This window comes from Triticum aestivum, chromosome 3A (genome assembly GCF_018294505.1).
Source record: "Triticum aestivum cultivar Chinese Spring chromosome 3A, IWGSC CS RefSeq v2.1, whole genome shotgun sequence".
Lineage (NCBI taxonomy): Eukaryota > Viridiplantae > Streptophyta > Magnoliopsida > Poales > Poaceae > Triticum > Triticum aestivum.
The window spans coordinates 737885177-737905334 of record NC_057800.1 but is presented as its reverse complement, the minus strand read 5'-3'; positions in this window follow the sequence as shown (position 1 = coordinate 737905334).

The following is a 20158-nucleotide window of genomic DNA, read 5'->3' as shown; positions in this document are numbered from 1 at the left end:
AATCTTTTTTTATTGAATGATTGTGATAACTCCAATGTCTTTTTTTTCATGCTGCTCGGTACATAATGAATTCCTATATATCTCTCTCTCTCCACCATCCACCTTCTATTACCCTCCTTGAATGGAATCCCATCATCAAGCATCATGCACTAGTGGTCCAATTTACCCATGGTTAACTTTCTTTAATTTTCAACATCACCTCCATAATTCACTACATTAGACCCTAGACTTGACAATTAGTTTTTGACTACGCATTCCTTTTCTTTGTTTCTCAACCCCAAGTTGTGATGAACTAATATTTTTTTTTACTTTGGAGAAATCATCAAATAAGAAAATATTATAAAACTAATCGAAAAGATAGATATGTTAATTGTTTTCCGCATATTAGTTTAAGTTCTTGCGGCAACAGTTTAATGGAGGCACGAATGTTTACAAAGCTAGTATTTGTAAAGAAAAGGCATATTTATAGCTATTAATGTATGCATTGAGGGCTACCATGGTATAGTTACATTATTTAAATATGTGTACATTCTCTTGTTTTTTCACTTTGTTGCTCCTCGACAAGCCTCTTTAGCCATGGAGTTATGATATTCTCCTTAAGGGGCATGTTTCATCGGTAATTCTCTTGTTTTTTCACTTTCTTTTTACCGTTTGTCAAGAATTTTCACCTTTAATTAGTGCATCAAACGCGGTTCTACGATCTTACTTTGCTTGATTCATCAACCCCAACCCCTGTGTCACTGATGTGTGATCTTACATGTCAAGTTTTCGTTCTATTTCTTGTGTGGTTGCTCTCCTACTACCACGTCCAAATTATTCACTCTGTCTCATACATATAGCTTTACTCGATTAAGAGTCTGCATGTAGAAGCTATTTAGGGAAGGAAAAGGCGAAAATCCATTTCTGCACCCGAGCTCATCTGCACCCGGCCGGCGAGAAAAATCAAAATAAATACTAGAAAAATTCAAAAAATTCCAAATAAAATTTGTGTGGTAGACAATTTGATGCTTGAGGCCGGCTCCAAATTTCAAGTCATTTGGACATATGAGCGACTCTCAGCAAAAAAGACTGATTGAGGGTCTGTAAAAATGTTTACTGTTCATGTACTGTTTTGGCCCAATTTGTCTCTTTTGCTGACAGCTGCTCATATGTCCAAATGACTTGAAATTTGGAGTGAGCCTCGCGCATCAAATTGTCTGCCACACATATTTATTCGTAATTTTTTGAATTTTTTATAAAAAAATTCTAACCGGGTGCAAATGAGTATGGGCACCAAAACGCCCTACTCAGGAAAAGGTTCTTATAAATTCACAGAAAAGATTGATTGTACCACATGGATTGTTTGAAATTCTACATATTCATGCTTCAAGAACATGTAAATTTGCATAAAGGAAAACAAACTTTTAATCATGATAACTTAATTTTTAAATGTCGCACAAATCTCATCAATTTTCATGGAAATTTACACGTACACACAGAAGACAAACGTGAATAGCTTTTTCAAAATATTTGACATTACAATATACTATTGTTACAGTTTTACCTGGAGGTAGCTCGTCCACTTTTTTCGACATTTTTGCACTATTAATACCTAAAAGAAAAGACAAACGCAACCTGACTTAGAGAAAAAATAATCAGCTCTGACTCCTTGTTATGATGATCGTGCTCCCATCGGGGCCGGTGACGCTCCACATGACACCGTTATAGACTATGCTCATAATCATGGCACACGATTCTTGCTGGCCCAGAACTGCTCTCACTTTGAGCTGCAGCCAGCCGCTGCAGCTGGTACATGGCTACTCACAGTTCTCGTATGCCACCTGCTGTCCGCCAGCTCCAGCATGCACCGGAGCCTACATGTTGCTTGGTGATGGTACCGATGTCAGCCTCTGGCAGGCTGTTGTCGCCGAGGGTGTGGTGCATCGGGGTCACCAGCTTGGTCGGAGATTTTTCAACTTCTCTGTCAGCATGATGGCCTTCTTCTACAACACTACCTTGGGGTCTTCCTTGTTCTCTTGTTGCTCCAATCGACTCAGCGGCATCTTGCCAGAACGTCTATGAGGTTTTCCTCAGTTTTGTGGAGATGGATAGCTTCCGCTGCCATGCCAACGCCGCCGGACACATCGGTTCCGATGAGTGCGCTTCGCAGAGCTGAGGCAGAGCCTTGACTACTTGTGGCTCACGTATATTTGCAAACATCAGCGATTAAAATACGTGATTGCTTCCATTACGTTTTATCTTCCCTTTTCTATCATACCGTGACTATTATGTTTCCTAATTATATCTCTAGACGATTTCTTGTTTGTATCCAAACAAAATAAAAGGTTGCGTGACAAAAAAGATTGTGTGTCTTTCCGTGCATGTACTTGTCATATAAAAATATATGCACACACTTTACAATGCGATGGTCCAATATGTTGTTACGTACATGTTAGAATCATACGTAAGAACTTTAAATCTTGGCCGTTATTTTTCTAATCAAATGGTGCAAGTAATACTAGCACATGTGGACGAACATGATGGCTTATTTGTCTTTTGTCTTAAGTATATAATAGATAGGGGATCATTGTTATCATGACTTATGTGATATGGGTGCTAGAGCTAGTGCAATACCTCATACCTTATACAAAGAAATTATGCATGATATTGCAATTGCTGAGATAGAAGATATCGATGTTACAATTAAGCTTGCCAATAGAGATACTATTTCACGATTGAGATTGTTAGAGATGTTGAAGTCTTGTGTGGGAATGTTAAATATCCTGCCGATTTTCTTTTTCTTAATTCCCCACAAGATAGTTTTTGTCCCATTATATTTGGTAGACCCTTCTTAAATACTGTTAATGCTAGGATAGACTGCAAAAATGATATTGTTACTATTGGTTTGGATGATATGTTTCATGAGTTTAATTTTTCTAAATTTCGTAGACAACCCCATGATGAAAAATTGCCTAGTAAAGATGAAATTATTGGTCTTGCTTCTATTGTTGTGCCCCCTAATGATCCTTTAGAACAATATTTGCTAGACCATGAAAATGATATTTTTATGAATGAAAGAAGGAAAATAGATGAAGTATTCTTTAAACAAGAACCCATTCTGAAACACAATTTTCCAATTGAAATCCTAGGGGATCCTCCTCCACCCAAGGATGATCCCGTGTTTGAGCTTAAACCATTGCCTGATACTCTTAAATATGTTTATCTTGATGAAAAGAAAAATATATCCTGTTATTATTAGTGCTAACTTTTCAGAGCATGAAGAAAAGAAATTATTGAAAACTCTGAAGAAGCACAGTGCTGCGATTGGATATACTCTTGATGATCTTAAGGGCATTAGTCTCACTCTATGTCAATACAAAATAAACTTAGAGAAAGACGCCAAACCAGGTATTGATCACCAATGACAGCTGAATCCTAAGATGAAAGAAGTGGTAAGAAAAGAAATACTAAAGCTCCTTGAGGCAGGTATAATTTATCCCGTTGCTGATAGTCAGTGGGTAAGTCCTGTCCATTGTGTCCCTAAGAAGGGAGGTATCACTGTTGTTCCTGATGATAAAGATGAATTGATTCCGCAAAGAATTATTACAGGTTATAGGATGGCAATTGATTCCACAAATTAAATAAAGCTACTAAAAAGATCATTACATTTTGCCTTTTATTAATCAAATGCTAGAAAGATTATCCAAACATACACATTTTTGCATTCTAGATGGTTACTCTGGCTTCTCTCAAATACCTGTGTCAGCTGATGATCAAGCAAATACCACTTTTACTTACCCTTTCGGTACATTTTCTTATAGATGTATGCCTTTTGGTTTATGTAATGCACCTGCTATCTTTCAAAGATGCATGATGGCTATATTATCTGAGTTTTGTGAAAAGATTTGTGAGGTATTCATGGATGATTTCTCCATTTATGGATCCTCTTTTGATGATTGCTTGAGCAACCTTGATCGAGTTTTGCAGAGATGTGAAGAAACTAATCTCGTTTTGAATTGGGAGAAGTGCCACTTTATGCTTAATGAAGTTATTGTCTGGGGCATAAAATTTCTGAAAGAGGTATTGAAGTTCACAAAGCTAAAGTTGATGCTATTGAAAAGATGCCATGTCCCAAGGACATTAAAGGTATAAGAAGCTTCCTTGGTCACACCGGTTTTTATAGGAGGTTCATTAAGGACTTCTCAAAAATTTCTCGGCCTCTGACTAATCTATAACAAAAAGATATTCCTTTTGTATTTGATGATGATTGTGTAGAAGCATTTGAAATAGTTAAGAAAGCATTGATTTCTGCACATATTGTTCAGCCACCTGATTGGAATTTACCCTTTGAAATTATGTGTGATGCTAGTGATTATGCTGTAGGTGCTGTTCTAGGGAAAAGATTTGATAAGAAATTAGATGTTACTCAATATGCTAGTAAAACACTAGACAATGCTCAAAGAAATTATGCTACTACTAAAAATGAATTCTTAGCAGTTGTATTTGCTTGTGGTAAGTTCAGACCTTATATTGTTGATTATAAAGTAACTATTCACGCTGATCATGCTGCTATTAAATACTTTATGGAAAAGAAAGATGCTAAACCTAGACTTATTAGATGGGTTCTCCTACTACAAGAATTTTATTTGCAAATTATTGATAGAAAGGGAGCTGAGAACCCCGTTGCAGACAACTTGTCTAGGTTAGAAAATGTTCTTGATGACACACTACCTATTGATGATAGCTTCCCTGATGAACAATTAAATGTCATAAATGCTTCTCGAACTGCTCCATGGTATGATGATTATGGTAATTATATTGTTGCTAAATTTATACCACCTAGTTTCACATAACAGTAAAAGAAAAAGTTCTTCTATGATTTAAAAAATTACTTTTGGGATGACCCACATATTTATAAAGAAGGAGTAGATGGTATTATTAGATGTTGTGTACCTGAGCATGAACAGGAATAGATCCTACGCAAGTGTCACTCCGAGGCTTATGGAGGACACCATGCTGGAGATAGAACTGCATATAAGGTATTGCAATCCGGTTTTTATTGGCCTACTCTCTCTTCAAAGATGCCCGTAGATTTGTCTTGTCTTGTGATGAATGTCAAAGAATTGGTAATATTAGTAGACGTCAAGAAATTCCTATGAATTATTCACTTGTTATTGAACCATTTGATGTTTGGGGCTTTGATTATATGGGACCATTTCCTTCCTCTAATGGGTATACACATATTTTAGTTGATGTTGATTACGTTACTAAGTGGGTAGAAGCTATTTCAACTAGTAGTGCTGATCATAACAACTCTATTAAGATGCTTAAAGAAGTTATTTTCCCGAGGTTTGGAGTCCCTAGATATTTAATGACTGATGGTGGTTCACATTTTATGATGTTAATCATGGGATTGCATCTCCATATCATCCACGGTCTAGTGGTCAAGTAGAATTAAGTAATAGAGAGATCAAATTAATTTTGCAAAATACTGTTAATAGATGTAGAAAGAATTGGTCCAAGAAACTTGATGATGCATTATGGGCCTATAGAACTGCATATAAAAATCTTATGGGTATGTCTCCGTATAAAATGGTTTATGGAAAAGCATGTCACTTACCTCTCGAACTAGAACATAAGGCATATTGGGCCATTAAAGAGCTCAATTATGATTTCAAACTTGCCGGTGAAAAGAGGCTATTTGACATTGGCTCCCTTGATGAATGGAGAACCCAGGCCTATGAAAACGCCAAACTGTTTAAAGAAAAAGTTAAAAGATGGCATGACAAAAGGATACAAAAGCGTGAGTTTAATGTAGGTGATTATGTATTACTACACAACTCTCATTTAAGATTTTTTGTGGGCAAACTTCTCCCGAAATGGGAAGGTCCTTACGTTATCGAGGAGGTCTATCGTTCCGGTGCCATAAAAATCAACAACTTTGAAGGGACATATCCAAAGGTGGTGAACAGTCAAAGAATTAAACATTATATCTCAGGTAATCCTATAAATATTGAAACTAATATTATCAAAACCGTAACACCGGAGGAATCCATCAGGGACACTTTCCAGAATGTTTCAGACACTTCCCAGAACGTTTCCGACTCCAAGACAGTTCTAATGGCAATTTTCTCCGTTTCGGAATATTTAGAAAAATAGGAAAATAAGAAGCAGTCCGGGAAGGACATGAGGCTTTGAGGAGGGTGGGAGGCGCGCCCTACCCCCTGGGCGCGCCCCCTGCCTCGTGGGCACCTCGTGTGCTCTCCGGACTCCGTTTTCTTGCACAATACTTCTTTTGGTCGGTAAAAATTCATTATATAATCTCCCAAAGGTTTTGACCTTTGTATCACGCAATTATCCTTTGTTCTTGTTTCGAGTTGTTTCTGCCGCAGATTAGCGCAAGATGTCTTCTCATGAGTCAGTCAGGGAGAGTCGGGTGTCTCATCCGACACCAGGTCTAGGGGCAAATAGCGATGCCTATCACTTTGGGCCCTCAACGGAAGAAGAGATGGAAGCTGACTTGAAAAGGATAGATGCCATGGAGGAGGACCAAGAATTCACTTCTCGTTTCCGGGAAGGATTCATGATGGGGGAACTACAGAGCTCATCTATTCCAAACTCGGTCATCCCTTCCAATGTTAGATTTCTTTCTTATGAAAATATGAAAAAGTGTGTTACTTGTTCTCCCGCAGCTATGCAACATCCTTGGGTGAAAGGAGCTTTAGCCGTCACTGGCAAGCTCCGTAAGGAAATAATGAACCTCAAGCACCAAGTGAATAAGCTCGAGGAAGAGAATCGTATCCTGAGGGGCATCATCGCCAAGAATATCACATCACCACCCCCGAAGAAGGAGACATAAACACATGGGTATGGGCACTCCCCTTAGCAACTGCCAAGCTTGGTGGAGTGCCCCGGTATCGTATCACCATCACTTTTATCTTTATCTTTTTTCTTAGTTCGGTCCTTTTGATAATATCTTGATCTAGTAGAATAAAGTTTTAGTATGATCTAGTTGTGAGTTTTGCTTTATGATCCTGCTATGTAATCGAGTCTGTGAGCTATATATAATAAAGTTTAGTGTTGAGTCAAGGGCCTGATTATTTTGCTATGATCTTGAGGGAATAAAATAAAAGAGAAGAAATAAAAAGAAATAAAGAGATCATATGGATCTTATGGAGAGCAATGAGCTCACATATAAAGAGTACGATGAATAAAAGTTGTTGAGAGTTGAGAAACATAGTTTTGATCATCGTTCCAATTAATAGGAAGTAATAAAGAAAGAGAGGTTCACATATAAATATACTATCTTGGACATCTTTTATGATTGTGAGCACTCATTAAAGTATGATATGCTAAAGAGTTGACTTTGGACAAGGAAGACAACGTAATGTTGGGTTATCTTTTCTTTCATCTGAGATAAATTATATTGTCATGGATCATCTAACATGTTGAGCTTGTCTTTCCCTCTCATTCTAGCCAATTTCTTTGCACCAAGTAGAGATACTACTTGTGCTTCCAAATATCCCTAAACCATTTTTTGCCATGAGAGTCCACCATACCTACCTATGGATTGAGTAAGATCCTTCAAGTAAGTTGTCATTGGTGCATCGAATAAAAATTGCCTTCTAAATTTGTATGACTTATTAATGTGGAGAAAATAAGCTTTATACGATCTTGTGAATTGGAAGAAATAAAAGTGACGGACTGCATAATAAAAGGTCTATATCACAAGTGGCAATATAAAGTGATGTTCTTTTGCATTAAGATTTTGTGAATCCAACCATAAAAGCGCATGACAACCTCCGCTTCCCTTTGCGAAGGGCCTATATTTTACTTTTTTGTTCTACCTTACATAAGAGTCATCGTGATCTTCACCTTTCCTTTTTACATTTTATCCTTTGGCAAGAACAATATGTTGGAAAGATCCTGATATATATAGCTAATTGGATGTGAGTCTTCATGAACTATTATTGTTGACATTACCCTTGAGGTAAAACGTTGGGAGGCAAAACTATAAGCCCCTATCTTTCTCAGTGTCCGATTAAAACTTCATACCCATAAATATTGCATGCGTATTAGAAATTGTGAAAGACTAAAGGATGGTTGAGTATGTGGACTTGTTGAAAAACTCTTATATTGACTCTTTCCTATGTTATGATAAATTGCAATTGCCTCAATGACTGAGATTAGAGTTTGTTGGTTCTCAATGAAGTTTATGATTCATACTTGAAATTGTGACTGAATTGTTACTTTAGCATAAGAGATCATATGACTATATATATATACACTAGGAAACATGCCCGTGCGTTGCACCGGGCAAAAAAATGAGGCACAACCTACTTAAGATCGCCAATATGATGTTAATATGCCGGCAGTTTATTGTGCCTCTGTTGCGATCCTCTTTCCAACCAACATAAATCAGTATTGTAGAACACTGATTTTGATGTATAAAGGGGATGCAGCAACCAGATAAATAAATCATATACTCCCTCCATCCGGAAATAAGTGATGTTGTTTTAGTTCAATTTTGAATTAAAACAGCGTCACTTATTTCCGGAAGGAGGGAGTAATAATTAATGGTCTGTACATTATTGCACCTTGAATCGAATGGAACAGAGGTGCATTATGGTATTTAAGGTTATTTTCATCCTTATACTCATAAACCAGAGTCCGCAATCTTATGTACTGAAAGGAGAATCAAAAGAGGAGAACAACGTATTTCGAGAGCTCTTAGATCCTTGATGACAAATTCTGATTGTTTGTGATAAACTTGTGTTCTCCAATTTTAGTCCAACACTCTGAACTATCTCATCATACAGTTTTGATAAACAATACAAAGTGTTTTCGCTTTCGAATATGCTTGGAGATGAAAACTGTTTGTTGCTATTTATAAAGAATGTTAGTTGGTTATGTACCGCATAATACCTCAACCACAAGAATTTTAGTTGGTTTTGTACATATGCCCGTGCGTTGCAACGGGAGATGAAAAAAATATTTTGGAATGGATCTACGCTCAAACACGTACTATTATCATACTGAGGCTCATTGATCCGAACTCATAAGGAAGAGCCTAACAAAATGAATTGGAAAGTTCATGTCAGAAGGGCATTGTGATGGCCGCATCAAACATTGATCGAGATGCATGTGCTTCATTGAAGAACGAATGTCGGTTTTCATGAAGCAAGCCAGATCATGGAGATATGCACGCGTCATAGCTTGGGGGCTGACTGGTTTTGGACTGGGCGAACGAACTGGTGTCGGTTGAGGTCACGACCATCGCCTTTACCATCTGTTTTTTTGGATCTTTTGCGACCTTGAGGCGGATGAATATGGTAGCTGAGGCAGTAGAGATAATCTTATATCGTGCATGATAAAGTTGTTGCTAAGATCGTCCTTGTCGAGGTAGAAGGTGAGGTTATATAATTTATACTTGATGTCCACCACACGGTCACTGTCATGCGCGAGCCAGGGCGATGGTCGCAAAGTAGGCCTTCTGCCCGTGCCAGTCGCCACCTTCGACTATGCAATTTTTATGGTGTCCCAAGGAAGAGCTTGCTCAATGTTGTCAAGTTCTTGCTTTCGCAGGACCATGGCAGTATGTTTCTCGAGTCGTCTACAATGACACGTGAGCATGTGGTTCGGAGATAAAAAGATTAAGGCAATTTGAAGTATTTATTGACCTTTGACAAATTAGTTATATTATAAATAAAAAATGATCTAACAATTCGTCTCTCTTTTGCTTGGAGATGTTTTTTATTCCTATAGTGTAGAGTTGTACGATACATCAATCATGATAGAAAATAGAAGGGTCTGGCTAGGAATCAGTCGACTGAGACTTCGCGAAGTCTCAGTCGGCTGACGTCAGCGTACAATTTTTATGGCGCAACATTTGTTTTTAGCCAGGTTTTGTTACTTTTCCTAGAGGAACTAAGCCAGATTTTGTTCTACGTATCGCTGCTTGTTTCTCCACTCGCGATCGTTGCATGGGCCTGCAGATCGGCCCATTTTTCTTCTTTCGCATTGCACGTCACGTGCTCGTGCTATGTTCCTTCTCTTTTGTTTAGATCTGTGTTCCTTCTCTTCTTTTTTTAGATATATGTTCCTTCTCTTCTTTGTGTACTTGTTGCATATTTTTTTCTCATCATTTTTTAAAATGGGTTTGAGCTGTATAGAAATATATTTTATGACAAAGAAGTAAAATATAAAAAATGGAAAAAAGAACACAAAATATAATTCCTACTCTCCATATCATCTTGCTCGCTCTTTGTTTTTCCTATCATTCTTCGAAAAACAATTTGTATTGTAAAAAAGATCTTTCATGTTAAAAAAAATTAAAACAAAATTAAAATCTCAGTTGCATGTAGGGTCTGTCTAGGTCTCCGTTGACTGAGACTTCGCGAAGACTCAGTCGACTGATGATATCAGCATACGTATATGACATCAGCACATGTACAAACCAGACCTGCTTCGTTTATGTGACTGTTTGTGTGTTTTTGCTGTTATGGGTTGGCTTTGTACTTCTACTGGGCCTTTATCTCATCTTTTTTCTTTTCCCTGCGATCTGTTGCTTTTTGCCGGATTTTTTCCTCTTCTTGTAATTGGGCTGTACGACTGCAAATATAATATGTGTTTTCTATCCAGGTACAACCTTAGTGTTTCTAAAAAAAAGCTACAACCTCAACGAGTGAGGTAACTTTTTTTGTTCAAATCATAGCATTTTTTCCGGAAAAATTATTGTATATGCAACACAGTGCATGCTTGTAGTGTTTTTTTAGATGGGCATGTAACTTATTGTCATTTTTTGTTCATGAAAAATACAGAGGATTTGAACACAAAGAAAAGATATTGAAGAAATAATAATAATTTTGTGCTTCCTATTGCTTGCTGACGAGCTATGAACTTGCTGCCTGTGGTTGTTAAAGTACAGAAGGACAAAGGACAACACACACAGGTATATATAGTATATAAATCATTTCTGTTACATGAACAATTTCAAAAAATTACATGAACATTTTTTAAGAACCGTGAACAGTTTTAAATTTTATGGACAGTATACAATAGATATGAATTATGTTTTCAAATACATAAACACTTTTTTAAAATACATGAACATTTACTAAGAATTGCATGAACAATTCTAGAAAATGGTTCATCACATATTGAAAAAATGTTCACCGTATATCGGAAAAGTGCTCACTAATTATTTTTAGAAAAAACTTGAGCATGTATTTTTTAAATATTCATATACACACAAGGAAATATATTTCTATTAATGGGAAATGAAAATCATATTAAAGGGGGGAAAGAGCAAATTAACCAGATAAACAAGCGGAAAAAATTAAAATAACAAAATAGCGAAAGGAAAATTAAAAATGGAAAACAAAGGATAAAAATAGAAAAAGGTGGAAAGGAAAAGGGGAATGAGAAGGAAAACTGAAGTTAAAAAATAGGAAACAAATTCACAGTTGCAGTCTTGTTGTACCGCTCGCATTTGCGGGCTGATTGTGACACATGCAGTTGAAGATTAGCGGTATACATGCAAGTGGCCAATATCCCTTGGCGCCAGTTACAGTCGAGCACGACACTTGCAGTTGCGTGCCTAGTGACAGACATGCAACTGCCGCCCTACCCCCGATAAACACCACAAAGTTGTAGTCGGGGTGATACTTGCAGTTGCATGCCTTGTGGCAGACATGCATCTGCCACCAACCAGTGACTACATAGTTGTAGTCGTGTTGCACACATGCACTTGTACCCAGGGACGACACTGGCAGTTGCGTGCCAAGTGACAGACATACAACTGTCCCTTCCCACTGGCAAACACCACAGAGTTGCAGTCGTGGGCGACACTTGTAGTTGCATGTCTAATGACAGACATGCAACGGTCCCTTCCCCGACAAAATAACACAAGTTTGTAGTAGCATCGAAGACATGCAGTAGCACTCTGGGGCAAAACTTCCAATTGTGTACATTTTAAGATGACATGCAACTGCCCCCTCCCCACCAACAAACAACACAGAGTTGTAGTCGGGGGATGAACTTGCAATTGCATGCCTAGTCATAAACATGAAACTGCCCTCTTCACCATAGAGTTACAATCGCATTGAAGACATGCAGTTGCACTCGAGAATGACACTTACAGTTGCATGCCTAGTGATAAACATGTAATTGCCCCTCCCCTGACAAAACACCATAAAGTTGTAGTTGAATTGAAGACGGGCATTTGCACTTGGGGGCGACACTTGGAGTTGTGTATTTAATGGTAGACATGCAATTGCCCCTCCCACCGACAAACACCACAGAGTCGAGGGTGACATTTGCAGTTGCATGCCTACTGTCAGACATGCAACTACCCCCCCCCCCTCCTGTCATCCTCCGACAAAAAAGGTCAATTGCAGTTGTTTGGGTAGACATGTAGTTGCATTCTGGGGCAACACATGTAGTTGCATGCCTAGTGTCCGACATGCAACTATCTCACTCCGCCCACACACACTCGGCCACCACCCTCTAGCAAAACAAGGGTCGATTGGAGTTCAGGGTGACACTTGCATTTGCATGCCTAGCATCAGACATGCAATCCCCCCCCTCTCCCGTCGCCCACTGACAAAACAAAGGCTAGTTGCAGTTGGATGTGTCGGCATGCAGTTTCACTCGAGGGTGACACTTGCAATTGCATGCCTAGTGTCAGATGTGCAACTTCTCCCTCTCCCGCCACACTCCGACGAAACAAAGGTCCGTTGTAGTCGGATGGGTAGACATGCAATTGCAGTCGGGAGTGACACTTGCAGTTGTGTGCCTACAGTCAGACATGCAACTATGCCCCCCTCCCGATGTCCTCCAACATAACTAAAAGACCAGTTGCAATAGGGTGGGTAGGCATGCAGTTGCAGTCAAGGACGACACTTGCAGTTGTGTGACGCCCCCGATTCAATCGTACACTAATCATGTGCGCAAATGTGTACGATCAAGATCAGGGACTCACGGGAAGATATCACAACACAACTCTAAAACATAAATAAGTCATACAAGCATCATAATACAAGCCAGGGGCCTCGAGGGCTCGAATACAAGTGCTCGATCATAGACAAGTCAGCGGAAGCAACAATATCTGAGTACAAACATAAGTTAAACAAGTTTGCCTTAAGAAGGCTAGCACAAACTGGGATACAGATCGAAAGAGGCGCAGGCCTCCTGCCTGGGATCCTCCTAACTACTCCTGGTCGTCGTCAGTGGGCTGCACGTAGTAGTAGGCACCTCCGGTGTAGTAGGGGTCGTCGTCGACGGTGGCGTCTGGCTCCTGGACTCCAGCATCTGGTTGCGACAACCAGGTAAAAGGGAAAGGGGGAAAAGAGGGAGAAAAGCAACCGTGAGTACTCATCCAAAGTACTCGCAAGCAAGGAACTACACTACATATGCATGGGTATATGTGTAAGGAGGCCATATCAGTGGACTGAACTGCAGAATGCCAGAATAAGAGGGGGATAGCTAATCCTGTCGAAGACTACGCTTCTGGCAGCCTCCGTCTTGCAGCATGTAGAAGAGAGTAGATTGAAGTCCTCCAAGTAGCATCTCCAAGTAGCATCTCCAAGTAGCATCTCCAAGTAACATCTCCAGTAGTATCACATAGCATAATCCTACCCGGCGATCCTCCCCTCGTCGCCCTGTGGAAAAGCGATCACCGGGTTGTCTGTGGAACTTGGAAGGGTGTGTTTTATTAAGTATCCGGTTCTAGTTGTCATAAGGCCAAGGTACAACTCCAAGTCGTCCTGTTACCGAAGATCACGGCTATTCGAATAGATTAACTTCCCTGCAGGGGTGCACCAACTTACCCAACACGCTTGATCCCATTTGGCCGGACACACTTTCCTGGGTCATGCCAGGCCGCGGAAGATCAACACGTCGCAGCCCCACCTAGGCACAACAGAGAGGCCAGCACGCCGGTCTAAACCTAAGCGCGCAGGGGTCTGGGCCCATCGCCCTGAGCACACCTGCACGTTGCGTGGGCCGCCGGAAGCAGACCTAGCCAAGTGGGGTTCCAGTCCAATCTGGCGTGCGCCGCTCCGTCGCTGACGTCTGAAGTGCTTCGGCTGATACCACGATGTCGGGATACCCATAACTACTCCCACGTAGATGGTTAGTGCGTATAGGCTCGTAGCCAACTCAGATCAAATACCAAGATCTCGTTAAGCGTGTTAAGTATCCGCGAACGCCGAACAGGGCCAGGCCCACCTCTCTCCTAGGCGGTCTCAACATGCCCTGTCGCTCCGCCACAAAGTAACAGTCGGAGGCCGTCGGGAACCCAGGCCCACCTCTACCGGGATGGAGCCACCTGTCCTTTCAGCCCCCTCATCAGAATCACTTGCGGGTACTCATCGAGCTGACCCGACTTTAGTCACCATCTGTATAGTATGTATGTATGTATAGTATATACCCGTGATCACCTCCTGAGTGATCACGGCCCAATAGTATAGCAAGGCAGACTGACAAGAATGTAGGGCCAATGATGATAAACTAGCATCCTATACTAAGTATTTAGGATTGTGGGTAAGGTATCAATGATTGTAGCAACAATGACAGGCTATGCAACAGAATAGGAGTAACCGAATAGTAACATGCTACACTACTCTAATGCAAGCAGTATAGAGAAGAATAGGGGATATCTGGTGATCAAAGGGGGGGGCTTGCCTGGTTGCTCTGGCAAGAGAGAGGGGTCGTCAACTCCGTAGTCGAACTGGGCAGCAGCAGCGTCGGTCTCGTAGTCTACCGGAGAGAAGAGGGGCAAGAAACAATTAATACCATGTAAACAGATGCATATCAATGCATGACATGACAAGTAACGATGCTAGGCGTGCCGTAATGTGGTATGAGGTGATGCCGGTTAAGGGGGGAAACATCCGGGAAAATATCCCCGGGGTTTCGTGTTTTCGGGCAGCGGAGCCGGAGGGGGAAAGTTGCGAGTTCGATAGGTTAGGGGTGTGTGGCAGACGAACGGACTGCGTATCCGGATTCGTCTCATCGTTTTGAGCAACTTTCATGTAGAAAGTATTTTCATGTGAGCTACGGTTTATTTTATATGATTTTCTAAAGTTTTAAATCATTTTTAGAATTTATTTAATTAATTTAATCCAACATTATCCAGAATAGTGCATGCTGACATCATCATGATGTCAGCATGACGTCAGCAGTCAACAGAGGTGTTGACTGGTCAAACTGACGTGTGGGTCCAGTGGGACCCACCTGTCATACTCTGTTTAGGTTAATTAGGTTTTAGTTAAACTAATTACTATTAAATTAAACTAACTAGTTAATTAGATTAATTAAACATGATTAATTAACTTAATTAATTCACTAATTAATTAATTATTAATTTTATTAATTTATTTTTCATTTTCTTTTGAAACGTTCTGTGGGTTGGGCCCCCTTTGTCATTGGCCCTCGGGGCTTAACGGGGCGGGCGGTTAACGGGCAAGGGGCGTGTGGGCGCCCGACCACACACCTCAGGCGCGGTGGCGAGGCACGCCAGGCGCCGGGCGTTGGTCGCTGCCCGCATGGCGCAGCCGCGAGCTACCGGGGTCCGGTGCCGGCGGCGGCTGTGGCCGCGGCCACTGCTTGAGCAACAACACCAAGGGGGGGCACGGTGAGCGGCGGGGCCAGCGAGCGTGGTGGTTGCGGCGAAGGAAGGCAGCAGGCGGAGCTCCGGCGAGCGCGGGGCTATGCGGCAGTGGGCAGGGCCGCACAGGGCGCACCCTGAACAAGGCCGCAAGCAGCAGCAGTAAGGAGCGGCAAGGGGGAGGGCCGGGTGCGAGCGGGAGAGCGCGAGCATGGCCGATCCGGCTATGGGAGAGAGACAGGTGGAAGAGAAGGTGCTCACGTTCGGAGCAGGGGATCGGGCGGCGAGGCTCGAGGTGGTCCGATGAGGAGGAGGATGAGGAAGGCGTGCGGTCCGGGCGGGGAGGCCGGCGAGGTCCAAGCGGCGGCGCATCGAGCTCCAGGCGACGAGGTTCGGTGACGAGGGCGAGGTCGTGGTTCGGTCCGGTTTCAGAGTGGAGGGCGGCTTCCGACGCGGGGCGGGGCGTGGCGACGCCGGTGAAGTCGGTGGGGCAGCGTCGACGCGACAGGGAGATGGGGACGGGGCGCCGTGCCCGGTCCAGATCGGGCAGAGGGGGCGAGGAGCAAGGGGAGTGAGGGTTTCGTCCGCGATCTAGATTGGATCGGGAGGGGGGAACGACGTGGGGGGAGTGCGGGTGGTTGGGTTAGGGTTTGGCCAGGGGTGGGGGGTTATGGAGGGAGTGGGGTGGCCGGCTGGGCCTTTGCCCAGTTGGGCTGGTTGGCCCAATGGCCTGCTGGGTCGAGCCCCAGTTCAGGGGAGGAGCTCTTTTTCTCTTTCACTTTTCTCTTAATTTTCTTTTTACTTATTTTCTTTTCACTGTTTTCTATTTATTTTAGCTGCCAAATGATTTTTGTTAACTATGAAACTTTGCACATAATTCCTATCAACACTATAAGGTTGCATAAAAAGTTTGAGGCCAATTGGAACTGTTCAAATTTATAGTTGAATTAAAATGCTTTTATTTAACCTTGTTGTTCCACTAAATTAATCCCATGGGAATTATGGGAAACCAAATGAGGCTGGTTCCAACATGTTCATTACTTAGTTAATATTTGCCGCCCATCGAGCATTTTTATTTGATAGTTTGAAGAAATAATAATTTGGCTTGTTATTTCAACTTTGAATTTGACTCGGTTTTGGACTAACGCGAGATTAACAACAGTGATCGAAGTGACGTGGCATCATTCGCAAAGAATTACTGTAGCTTAATTACCCGGGCGTCACAATTCTCCTCCACTACAAGAAATCTCGTCCCGAGATTTAAGAGGGGGACTAGGGGGTAAGGTCTGGTTACGAAATTCTAACGAATCTTCTCGGTCTTGGTTGCTCTCCTCGAAGTGGTCGATCCATTACATTGATGTCTTCATCTTTCTGCTTCAGGTCATTAAGATGAAGTCGGCATCCTTTCTTCGAAAACTCCATCGTACTTACGAATAGGTCACGGGGTAGATCGGAAACGACAGAATGCTATAAGGGTAATAACCTGGGATTAACCCATGAATGAGCATATGAGTACCTCTCGAGTTAAACAAATAGAACACATCGAGAGTAAAGTTGGAAGGTCCAACAAGAAGTTTCAAGCAGCCAGGCAATCATTCAATGCCTAGTCAGAAGGTGAAAGGGGTTTCAAGCAACGGAATAATTATTGTTTCCGATGCCAGAATTGATGATCTCATCGGAAGGTGGCTCATGAATTACATACGAGTCCACGCGGGAGAAATAACTTTGGGAACAGGGGGTGTACAGGAGAGTCATGTTTCGATGCTGTGGAACTGTGGGCTATGGGCCTAATAGTATAGCAAGGCAAACTGACAAGAATGTAGGGCCAATGATGATAAACTAGCATCCTATACTAAGTATTTAGGATTGCGGGTAAGGTATCAATGACTGTAGCAACAATGACAGGCTATGCAACAGAATAGGAGTAACCGAACAGTAACATGCTACACTACTCTAATGCAAGCAGTATAGAGAAGAATAGGGGATATCTGGTGATCAAAGGGGGGGGGGGCTTGCCTGGTTGCTCTGGCAAGAGAGAGGGGTCGTCAACTCCGTAGTCGAACTGGGCAGCAGCAGCGTCGGTCTCGTAGTCTACCAGAGAGAAGAGGGGCAAGAAACAATGAATACCATGTAAACAGATGCATATCGTTGCATGACATGACAAGTAACGATGCTAGGCGTGCCCTAATGTGGTATGAGGTGATGCCGGTTAAGGGGGGAAACATCCGGGAAAATATCCCCGGGGTTTCGTGTTTTCGGGCAGCGGAGCCGGAGGGGGAAAGTTGCGAGTTCGATAGGTTAGGGGTGTGTGGCGGACGAACGGACTGCGTATCCGGATTCGTCTCATCGTTTTGAGTAACTTTCATGTAGAAAGTATTTTCATGTGAGCTACGGTTTATTTTATATGATTTTCTAAAGTTTTAAATCATTTTTAGAATTTATTTAATTAGTTTAATCCAACATTATCCAGAATAGTGCACGCTGACATCAGCATGACGTCAGCATGACGTTAGCAGTCAACAGATGTGTTGACTGGTCAAACTGACGTGTGGGTCCAGTGGGACCCACCTGTCATACTCTATTTAGGTTAATTAGGTTTTAGTTAAACTAATTACTATTAAATTAAACTAACTAGTTAATTAGATTAATTAAACAGGATTAATTAACTTAATTAATTCACTAATTAATTAATTTATTTAATTATTAATTTTATTAATTCATTTTTATTTTATTTTTCATTTTCTTTTAAAACGTTCTGTGGGTTGGGCCCCCTTTGTCATTGGCCCTTGGGGCTTAACGGGGCGGGCGGTTAACGGGCAAGGGGCATGTGGGCGCCCGACCACACACCTCAGGCGCGGTGGCGAGGCATGCCAGGCACCGGGCGTTGGGCGCTGCCCGAATGGCGCAACAGCGAGCTACCGGGGTCCGGTGCCAGCGTCGGCTGTGGCCGCGGCCACTGCTTGAGCAACAGCACCAAGGGGGGGCACGGTGAGCGGCGGGGCCAGCGAGCGTGGTGGCTGCGGCGAAGGAAGGCATCAGGCGGAGCTCCGGCGAGCGCGGGGCTATGCGGCAGTGGGCGGGGCCGCACAGGGCGCGCCCTGGACAAGGCCGCAAGCAGCAGCAGTAAGGAGCGGCAAGGGGGAGGGCCGGGTGCGAGCGGGAGAGCGCGAGCATGGCCGATCCGGCTATGGGAGAGAGAGAGGTGGAAGAGAAGGTGCTCACGTTCGGAGCAGGGGATCGGGCGGCGAGGCTCGAGGTGGTCCGACGGGGAGGAGGACGAGGAAGGCGTGCGGTCCGGGCGTGGAGGCCGGCGAGGTCCAGGCGACGAGGTTCGGTGACGAGGGCGAGGTCGTGGTTCGGTCCGGTTTCGGAGTGGAGGGCGGCGTCCGACGCGGGGTGGGGCGTGGCGACGCCGGTGAAGTCGGTGGGGCAGCATCGACGCGACAGGGAGATGGGGACGGGGCGCCGTGCCCGGTCCAGATCGGGCAGAGGGGGCGAGGAGCAAGGGGAGTGAGGGTTTCGTCCCCGATCCAGATTGGATCGGGAGGGGGGGAACGACGTGGGGGGGAGTGCGGGTGGTTGGGTTAGGGTTTGGCCAGGGGTGGGGGGTTATGGAGGGAGTGGGGTGGCCGGCTGGGCCTTTGCCCAGTTGGGCTGGTTGGCCCAATGGCCTGCTGGGTCGAGCCCCAGTTCGGGGGAGGGGCTCTTTTTCTCTTTCACTTTTCTCTTAATTTTCTTTTTACTTGTTTTCTTTTCACTGTTTTCTATTTATTTTAGCTGCCAAATGATTTTTGTTAACTATGAAACTTTGCACATAATTCCTAGTCAACACTATAAGGTTGCATAAAAAGTTTGAGGCCAATTGGAACTGTTCAAATTTATAGTTGAATTAAAATGCTTTTATTTAACCTTGTTGTTCCACTAAATTAATCCCATGGGAATTATGGGAAACCAAATGAGGCAGGTTCCAACATGTTCATTACTTAGTTAATATTTGCCGCCCATCGAGCATTTTTATTTGATAGTTTGAAGAAATAATAATTTGGCTTGTTATTTCAACTTTGAATTTGACTCGGTTTTGGACTAACGCGAGATTAACAACAGTGATCGAAGTGACGTGGCATCATTCGCAAAGAATTACTGTAGCTTAATTACCCGGGCGTCACAAGTTGCATGCCTAGTCTGAGGCATGCAACTATCCCCTCTCCTGCCGCCCACTGACAGAACAAAAGTCAATTGCATTCGCTTGTAGACATGCAGTTGTAGTCGAGGGCGACATTTGCAATTGCATGCCTTGTGAAAGACATGCAACTACCCATCCCCTCTTCCACTGTTCTCCGATAGAACAAAGGTCAGTTGTAGTCGAGGGCGACACTTGCAGTTGCATGCCTAGTGTTATGTATGCAACTTTACGATGCGCTCGTGAAAAAAAAATATAGCACATAAACACAATAAAACATTATTTTTGGGTAATACACAAAGAAACAAAGTAAAAAATATATAGACAAGATAAAAATAAGCAAATAAAATAAAAGTCCATGTAGAAAAAGCAACGACAACTCAGAATAA